Below are 8,926 nucleotides of genomic sequence, written 5' to 3' on the forward strand. Positions count from 1 at the left end.
TTTATTCTTTATGATTTCCTGACACTTTCATTGACTATTTCTTTTATTTTGGCCATACATATATATCTTTCTGTAGAAAAAATAATTTAGTACCTGAGGTGAATGGGAGAAGACAGTGACCAAAGCAGAGAGTCATATTAGATAACATTCTTTTTCTACACACTATTATCTTGCAAGATATCTAACAGTTCTTTCTATTCCTAATCAAATTTTTCTTAGAAATTAGTCATTTCTCATGAAATCTCTAAGCATAACATTTAGGGTAAGAACTAGTATGTTTGGGCTGGGAGTTTGGCCTAGTGGTAGAGTGCTTGCTTAGCATATACAAACACCTGGGTTCGATTCCTCAGTACCACGTACATAGAAAAAGCCAGAAGTGGTGCTGTGGTTCAAGTAGTAGAGTTCTGGCCTTGAGAAAGTCCGAGGGCCATGCTTAGGCTCTGAGTTCAAGCATCAGGACTAGCAAAAAAAAGCTTGTATGTTTATGAATGGATAAATGTGTGTGTGCATACCGCGTGAGTGCAAGAAACTATGAGAGAGAATATATTATTAGCTTATGTTTATTCACTCAAAATGATCAGATAATTCTACTTATTATTTATACAATCCACTGTTTGGATATTTGTTTCTGTGGTTATTCAGTCTATACATTTTCTTTCAGATGGGTTGTTTTTGTTGTTTCGCTTGTTTGTTGTGGTGGTACTAGTGGTAGAGCCAAGGGAATGGCAGTCTATAACTGAACAATAGCCCTAGCATCTGCCAGAATATTGTAAATGAAAGACAAAAGCCTACATAACTCAGGTTATCAAAACTTTTTATCTTTTTTACTTTTTTATGATTCTGTCTTCATTTCTTTGTTTATGGTATCTTCACATGTATATCTTTGGGAAGGTTGCAGGGAAGGTACAGAACTGGAGGGGAAGAAAGGGAAAGGTACAGCAGTGCAGCTCACGGAACACTGATGAAGTGAACTATACAAAGCAAGGTTGGAGGGCCGGGAGTTTGGCCTAGTGGTTAAAGTGCTTGCCTAGCATGCAAGAAGACCCGGGTTCGATTCCTCGGTACCACATACATAGAAAAAAGCCAGAAGTGGTGCTGAGGCTCAAGTGGTAGAGCTCTAGCCTTGAGAAAGTCCAAGGACAGTGTTCAGGCCCTGAGCTCAAGCCCAGGACTGGCAGAAAAAAAAAAAATACAAAGCAAGGTTGGAGAAGTTGGAGACAGGAGGGAAGGGCTAGGAGAAAATGAAGCAACTGAAGACAATGTACAAAAAGAAATGTAGTCATTAAGTGACTTATATAATTATAGTACTCCTGTATATCACTCCTATAATAATAACAATAGAATAAGTTAATTACTAAAATTAACAAATGAGTGTATTGTGGCAGGAAAACAGGTTGGAACTGTAGTTTCACTGATGAACTTGTGATCATATAAACTAGTATATCTGTGCTGCTGTCTATGGAGCTTCCTCCACAAGTAGGTCATGAGCAGTATGCTGTTAGCAAATTATGAGGGATGGAAATTCCACCAACTCACCATGCTTAGTGTTTATGTAGCACTTTTCATTTTCAGGTATCAAGGTGCAGAATAAATATTAACTCACAGATCGTTTTAGTTTTGTAAATATGTCGTGCTTGGAAACTCCAAATCTGGGTCACAATTGCTCCCTGGCTCCATTTTTCTCCATTTCTGAAAACAAGAATGAGATTTGTGTTTTGACATAAGTTTGGCTATAAATAAAACACCTATGAAACTCAAACTTCTAAGGCCCTCTTTCACACCTATAACCCATTCTCAATTTTATATTGATTTAAAAAAATTAAAATTAGAATTACATTGATGCTTGTTTCATCCGAGAGTCAAGAAAAATAAGTGTATTTTTTTAAAAAATAAAGCAATTCTAAGTAAAACTTTTTAAATAGTTTCATGGCATTTGGTTTAAGACTCTATTGAAAATGTTCTGGATTTTAAAGACCAGAAAATTAACAAATTTAGTTTGTCTTGAGTATTCCAGGTCATCATTATGGCCATTCATGAGTAAGCAGTGATGAAGCACACTTTGGATGTATAGAACCTGTGTCCTCCAGAGAAAATAGCTAAGATTGCAATGTTTTTTCAGTTTTTATTTTTCTTTCTTTTTCTATTTTTTTTTTTTTTGAGACAGTGTTTAGTTACGTAGCTAGCTAGCCCTGGATGGAATTACAAGTGTATGTTACCACTCCCAGTTTAAGATTACAATTTCCTTTTCCATGTTTATGTCTAATTTCACAGGCTTTTTAAATTTTAAATCTCCCTCTCCACAAACTGTCAAGCAATACTTAAAGTAATATCTACTCCCTTTCCACTTCTTTCTTATATGTTAGCCAGGAAACCAGATATCTGAACTACAAGTCTTAGTGAGTGAGGTTTCTGGTTTCTGCCAAGAGTTGAGGTACAAGAGTTTCTTCCAAGCATGATGTATATGGAATACAGTGGCTTCTTTATTCTTCTTTGATAATCTTTTATCTGATCCATATCCTTGAATAAGTGAGCTGTTTGAATAGGTGAGCTGATTAAATACACAGCTCAGGAACTGGTCATAAAATAATATATTAAAGGTAAATTTAAGAATACTTCACCCAGGATAGAAAATTGCTGATATATGTATACTGTTGTCTGTTTGGTGGTTTATGTAGTCTCATCACTGTGTACTGCTCAATTAAATAATTCTTCTAATTCTAAAAAAAATTGCTGATATATATTTATTTGTTTATTTATTTGCAATGATTATTTTCTTTTCTATAAGGTAAATATTTCAAAATCTTGATTCTCTATGTAAGTTATATTATTTGATTTGGGGAGGCTTTTGATCAGAACATTAAATATTCTTAGTTCACAAGTTTCATTGGATTTGCATTTTCAAATTGTTTCCCCTGTATTAGCAACCAGTACAATCAGGTTGGAGTTATAGAGGACCCAGTAAGAGAAAGATATCAAGCCAGTTCTGATATCTAACAATATGTGAAGGATACCCATGAAAAGAGATGAAAGTTCTGAGAAGAGATAAAAGTTTCCTGTATGGCTGAAAGAACAGGAAGAAAGACATTGTCCCAAAAGAACTACTTATTGCCTGACTTATGAAATGGTAACCCATCTATACAACACCTTTAAATAACACTATGCTTAAAAAAAAAAGACTCATGAATCCTATTTGCCACCATGTACCTGAAAGAATCAGCACCAACAACAATAGTCAGTAGTTAAAACCTGTTACAAGGTAAGTGATCGTGCAGTCAATGTTTCAATTGCATCCTGTAGCACTTGGATCTCACCTAATATTTCCTCTGAGTAAAATCCTTAACATGACTCCCAGAGATGGGCTACAAAGCTTCATCTTAAAAATATTTTTCAATGCAAGCATATGATTTTTTTAGTTTACAAATTACTGATGGTGAGGAGGATGTGGCAGAGGAGTTCACATCTTGGAGGCCAAGAATAAAAGAAAGGAGAGGCACAACCTCCAAACCCCTGGCAATCTCCTTACTTCAAGCAGGCCCTACCTCTACAGTTACATCTCACAATAATGCACTACCATTTTGAACCAATCAATACATTTAACCATTTATTGAGTCAGAACCCTCATTAAGTATCAGCCCTCTTGATCTAATTTGTTGCTCAAATGCTATACAGATATACCAAATAGTATGGTTTATTAATCTCCTAAACACTTTTCCATTCAGTGAGGTTGACAATCAAGACTAACAATTATAGTCAGCCACTGGTGGCTCACATCTATAATCTCAGTTGCTCAGGAGACTGAGATATGAGGATCATAATTCCAACCTATCCCAGACAAAAAGTATATGAGTCTCTTATCTCCAGCTAACCACCAAAAAGCAGGAAGTGGAGCTATGGCTAATTACAGATCACAGCCTTTGAAAGAAAAAGCTAAGGTAAGCATCCAGGCCTGAGTTTAAGCCATACAAATAGAAAAAAAAGAAAAGAAAAGAAAGATTAACAATCACAATTCCCAATGGATTAGGTTTTAGATTATGTATAATACTTTTCAGTTATTTTTATGCCACCTCATATAATGTTGTAGATTGTGGGGGGGAGTTTACCAGCAATAAATAAATAAAATACCACTGTACACTTCTTCTCACATGGTCCTCAAGACCTCCTTTTAAAACCAATCTTGGCCCATTTACAACCATGAAAACCTCCCAGACCAAACAGCACAATTTAACAAAATGAACAAAACTGATACTACTTACAATGGTGTTTGGGGTTTGCAGTGCAGAGAGGTCCTGAAAATTTGCTTCAAAATCAGCATTTCAGGTGCCACCCAGGCTACTTGGTCAGCATCTCAGCAAGGTTTCCTGATGATTCTTTAAAATTTAAGATTATTTAATCTTTAATTGTTACAGTATCTCACTTTGTTATCTGATATATTGGATATATTTGTATTTGGTTATTTGAAATTGGATAGAGAAGGGGACAAAACAAGATGAGGGGTGGGGGTAGGGGAAGGGAAATGGGGACCAAGACATGAGAAAGGGTATCAATGCATGTGAATTAATACACCTTCTATTTGGCGAATATAATGTAACCCTTCTATTAATTACAATAAAAATATACGAAAAAAGAAAAAAATATTTAAGATTATTTTCTTAATGTACTATATGAAGTTATTTCTTTTCCACTTATGGTTAATCTCATGTGGTTACTGTATCTGACTCTGTTACTTGGTATATTGTATATACACTTATTTGTTTCTTTGAAATAGGGAAGGGAAGGGGGAAAACAAGATGATTGGGAGTGGATTTGGAGAGGGAAAGGAGGACAAAAACATGAGAAGGGGTATCATGGTTCAAGAAATAATGTACCTATTACCTGACAAATGTAACTGTAACCCCTCTATCCATTATTCTGACAATAAAATACAATATAAGATCATATAGGATGAGACTAAATGAAAGGATCTCTAGGACATGGAAACAAGAACTTTATCTTGTGTGATTGTTGGTCTTAATATACTATGTTATTTCTCTTTCTTTTGTTGCCCTTTGGTTAATCTCATATTATTACTATATCTGACTGTATTACCTGGTTTATTGCATATATCTTTGATGATTTGAAATAGGAAAGAGAAGGGGGAAAACAAGATGATTGGGAGGGGGTAGTGGGAGGGAAATGGGGAAAAAACATGAGAAGGGGTATCAATGTGTGAGAAGCAATGCACTTACTATGTGGCGAATGTAACTGTAACCCCTCTACACATTACAAAAAAAAAGTGAAAAAAAAGTAAATTTAAAAAGCAATGACTAAGAAGAAAAAGGGAAAGAGAGAGGGGAAAATTGAATATTTAGGATTTCCCCCCCCCCCCGTTTTATTCCTCACTTTTTTCCCCATTGACAGTACTGGAGTTTGAATTCAAGGTCCTTTACTTGCTAGGCAAGCATTCTTGACCTACTTGAACCATATTTCTCACCCCATATTTCCCATTTCAGTGCTGTAGGAGCTTACTATGCATTCATACAATTCTTCCCTACAGTAAACTCAACAATGTAGGTCTAAAACCAACTTTGAAGCTTTACAACTTGATTTCTCCAATTGCAATATTTGTCACTACAAGTTGTTTCCTTCAAACAGTTTGTAATCGACATTAAGTGGTTCATAAGAAATCTCTATGTGTATGCATGGTAACTTTGGTGACATTCTTCCCTTGATAACCTTGTAATCTTGACAAAGAAGCAATGGACAGAAGATAATTGTACACACATTCTTTGCATCAGTAAGTATACTAAGTAACTGCAAGGGGATTATTTTGTTTTATTCTTGGTAATGGTCCAAGATTAAAGTAATTTTAGTAATAAAATTAAAATGAACTTTGACTTTAATGAGTAGGAAAGAGAGAGCACTGCAAATCAGATTAGTTTTAAAACCCTATTTTTTAAAAGAGTTTAAAAGTTAGCACCTTTGAGGAGTCAATAAAAGAAAGAAAACTGCCCTTTGCTTATTGTTTCTATGTTCATCTTGAGAATGGAGTATTATATATCTTGTGAGAAAGAATTATAATAAAATTAGAGTATTTATTCCCTTAGACAGAATATCTTTAATTTGGATAGTCATTGGCTGTAGAATGTATTCAATTAAAACAATATCCAGAATATAGCCTGTGAGGACTTGAATCCTTTCTTATATACCATCTTGTAACAACTACTAATAGAAAAATTATTACCTAGAATACATATATTGTCTCCCTATTATTAGAATTCATGATTATAAGTCTTTTTATTTATCTTCTCCATCTTCAATGCTGGGATACATTTTAGCTCCCCTGAGATGATTATCAAATCATTTTGATTGCTAAATAATGGAAAGTACACTTAGCAATTCTCTTGGATTTATTGATTAATGGATTCATTGATTGGTTAATTGATACTGGGCTTTGAACTCATGGAATAGCATCAGCTAGTCAGAAGCCCTACCAGTAGAATTATACCCCTCACTCTCTTTGCTTGTACTCTGTTTTGTTTTGTTTGGGATTTTTAATGGAGTTTTGTTTTGTTTTGTATTTATTCTTCAAATTAAGTCTTTACTTTTTGCCCACTCTGGTCTAGAACTTCAGTCCTACTTTCAGCCACTCCATTAGCTAGAATTACAGGTTTACGCACTTTACTTATCTTCAAATTGGTTTTAATAAACACTGTGTCTTCTGCTATAAAGTAGCCATAAGCTATAATGAAGATAAATTCAATACCAAATGTCTTATGTTGTATAGTAATCTTTAATGTAATAAAGTATTTTTCATATTATAGTAATTTCAAGATTTCAAGCAGAAAACTTCCATCATGAGTCCTATTTTGTGCCCATTCTAAGTTTCACATTAAACTCTAACCATCAACCATGATTATTGCTGATAATTTTGTATCAAAGAGCTTCTGAGATTTCATGCGAAGCATTGAAAACTTCACCCAGAGTCTCATCAAATTAAGCAAGCCTGGTTTTCCTGTGTTTACTAACTGAATCACGTAGTTTCTGAACTTAGAAGCACATGCATGGTTGGGCTGTCATGCCCAGTTTTCACAATTTATCACTCTTTTTAGTGGCTTTCCTTTAATCCCAAAGAAATATCTATCTCTTAATTTCACATGAATATCTTTTACCTGAGAAAGTAGAAGAAAAATGGTAACACTTGTCTAGAATTAATGTCTTACTTTTCCCTCAGTGCAGTGTCTAAAGAAGCAAAACTTATTGAATCAAATTTAATGACATAATAAATTCTTCCTTTCCTGAAATGCTATGGCTTAATTCACTAGTGCACTTTAAGCTTTTGCCGTTAGCATTCGATGGGTCATTAGACTGTATGTAATCCAGCAATCCAGACTCCTCAAATTCTAAACTCAATCAGCAAGTACCAAATCAGTAGTTTCTGAAATATAGCTGGTAGGTCAAGTGTCTTCAAAAAGAGTGCCTGGGGCATCCCAGATGGAGAACAGGGCATGGCAACAAAGACAGAATCTAATGCTGGCACTCATTAAGGACTTCATTCATTCTAACTCACTAAACAACTATTCTTCCAGTAATTTGCCTTCTACGTTTGATCTTTGTTACTATCAAATCATGCAGTAAAATTGGTTGAGAGGTGCCAGTAAGTTTAACATACATGTCATCAAGTTGAACATATTTACTCCCAAGAATTGTTGCCTAATATGTATGTTTGTATATGTATACATATATATGTGTATATAAGTATAAAGATATAATTTTAAAAAGCCAGGCCAAAGAAGCAACTAACAGTCATCAGATTGATTTTTATATATCAGTCCCACATATAAAATGTGTTTTTTGTTGGATCAAATTAGTTCTCTCCCCTCAACAGCATCATCTATGGCTGAAAAGTTGAAATAGAAATGCTTGTAATAATGCTCCTACATTTTACATTATTTAAGGGAAAACCTTTTTTTTCTATATTTTTACTGGCAGAAATAGCCAGAGACTCCTATCTAGTTAGGTCTGCCACAGTGTTTCATTTATTTATTAAATGATGATATGAAATGAAGTGTGTAGTCACTACCACCAAGAACTAATAAACCAACTTTTATTAAGTGATAGAATGGCATGTTTTGGCCTACATCATCAGCATAAACAACAGTATAGTCATCATCTTAGGACACACTTTTGTTACCAAAATCAACACCATTATCGTCATCCTAGGAAATGTGTCTATTTTATGTGATTTTAAAGAATTAACATAAAATACACATGACAAGACACTAAATATATAACTCACATCTGACATTATGCATAGAGATATAGCCAGGAAAAAAAGTCCTCCCCCTCCCCCGACCTTCTAAAACGGGATTTTCAGTGTTCTATTAAAAAAAAAATGTCTCACTTCATTATGCTGTCATCTTCCTAGAGGAACTTAGTAAAGTGACTAGACCCAATAGATGAAGTTGAATTGCTTTCTTTAGAAACAGAAAAGCAAGCATCTAAAATTGCTGGTTGGCCATGGTTCCGGATGAACAGATGGAGGAATAACCAGGGCCACAGGGAGCAGCAGGAGCACATCTGAAGAATTTGGATTCTCAGATGAAGTTGACCGTGAGACTATGAGAAGGGAAGAGAGAACACAACATGGGAGTCTGAAAGAGAAGTGAGCAGAGTTAGAAGCAGGAGGTCAGAGGAAGCAAGAAAGGAAGAGCAAAAGGAGAAGAGAAATTGCAGAGTGGGCGGGAGGAAGAACAAGTGAGAAGAGCATTAACTACAGCACATATGCCTAAACCCATGAAATTAACATATTGAAAATAATCCAGTGCTTCCTTAGAGAGAAAACAGTGGATGGATCAAGCTTCAGGTCCTTGTAGATGAGGAAGCCAAGTGACACACTGTGAGCAGTAGCTTTTCAAATGGCTCCCAATCCTCCTTGGCTCTGACTGAA

The 8,926-nt window shown here is 35.0% G+C and overlaps 1 long non-coding RNA gene across 1 annotated transcript; it reads right to left on the reverse strand.

Moving 5' to 3' along the window:
- Nucleotides 1-1,550: 1,550 nt before the first annotated feature.
- On the reverse strand, nt 1,551-8,322 carry LOC150056404 (uncharacterized). The gene is made up of 3 exons (XR_016537321.1): nt 8,276-8,322; nt 4,254-4,367; nt 1,551-1,689 (listed from the first exon to the last, which is right to left on the reverse strand). It is a non-coding gene; the product is annotated as an uncharacterized LOC150056404 (long non-coding RNA).
- Nucleotides 8,323-8,926: the final 604 nt, after the last annotated feature.

This window comes from Megascapheus bottae, chromosome 12 (genome assembly GCF_031878675.1).
Source record: "Megascapheus bottae isolate mThoBot1 chromosome 12, mThoBot2.hap1, whole genome shotgun sequence".
NCBI lineage: Eukaryota > Metazoa > Chordata > Mammalia > Rodentia > Geomyidae > Megascapheus > Megascapheus bottae.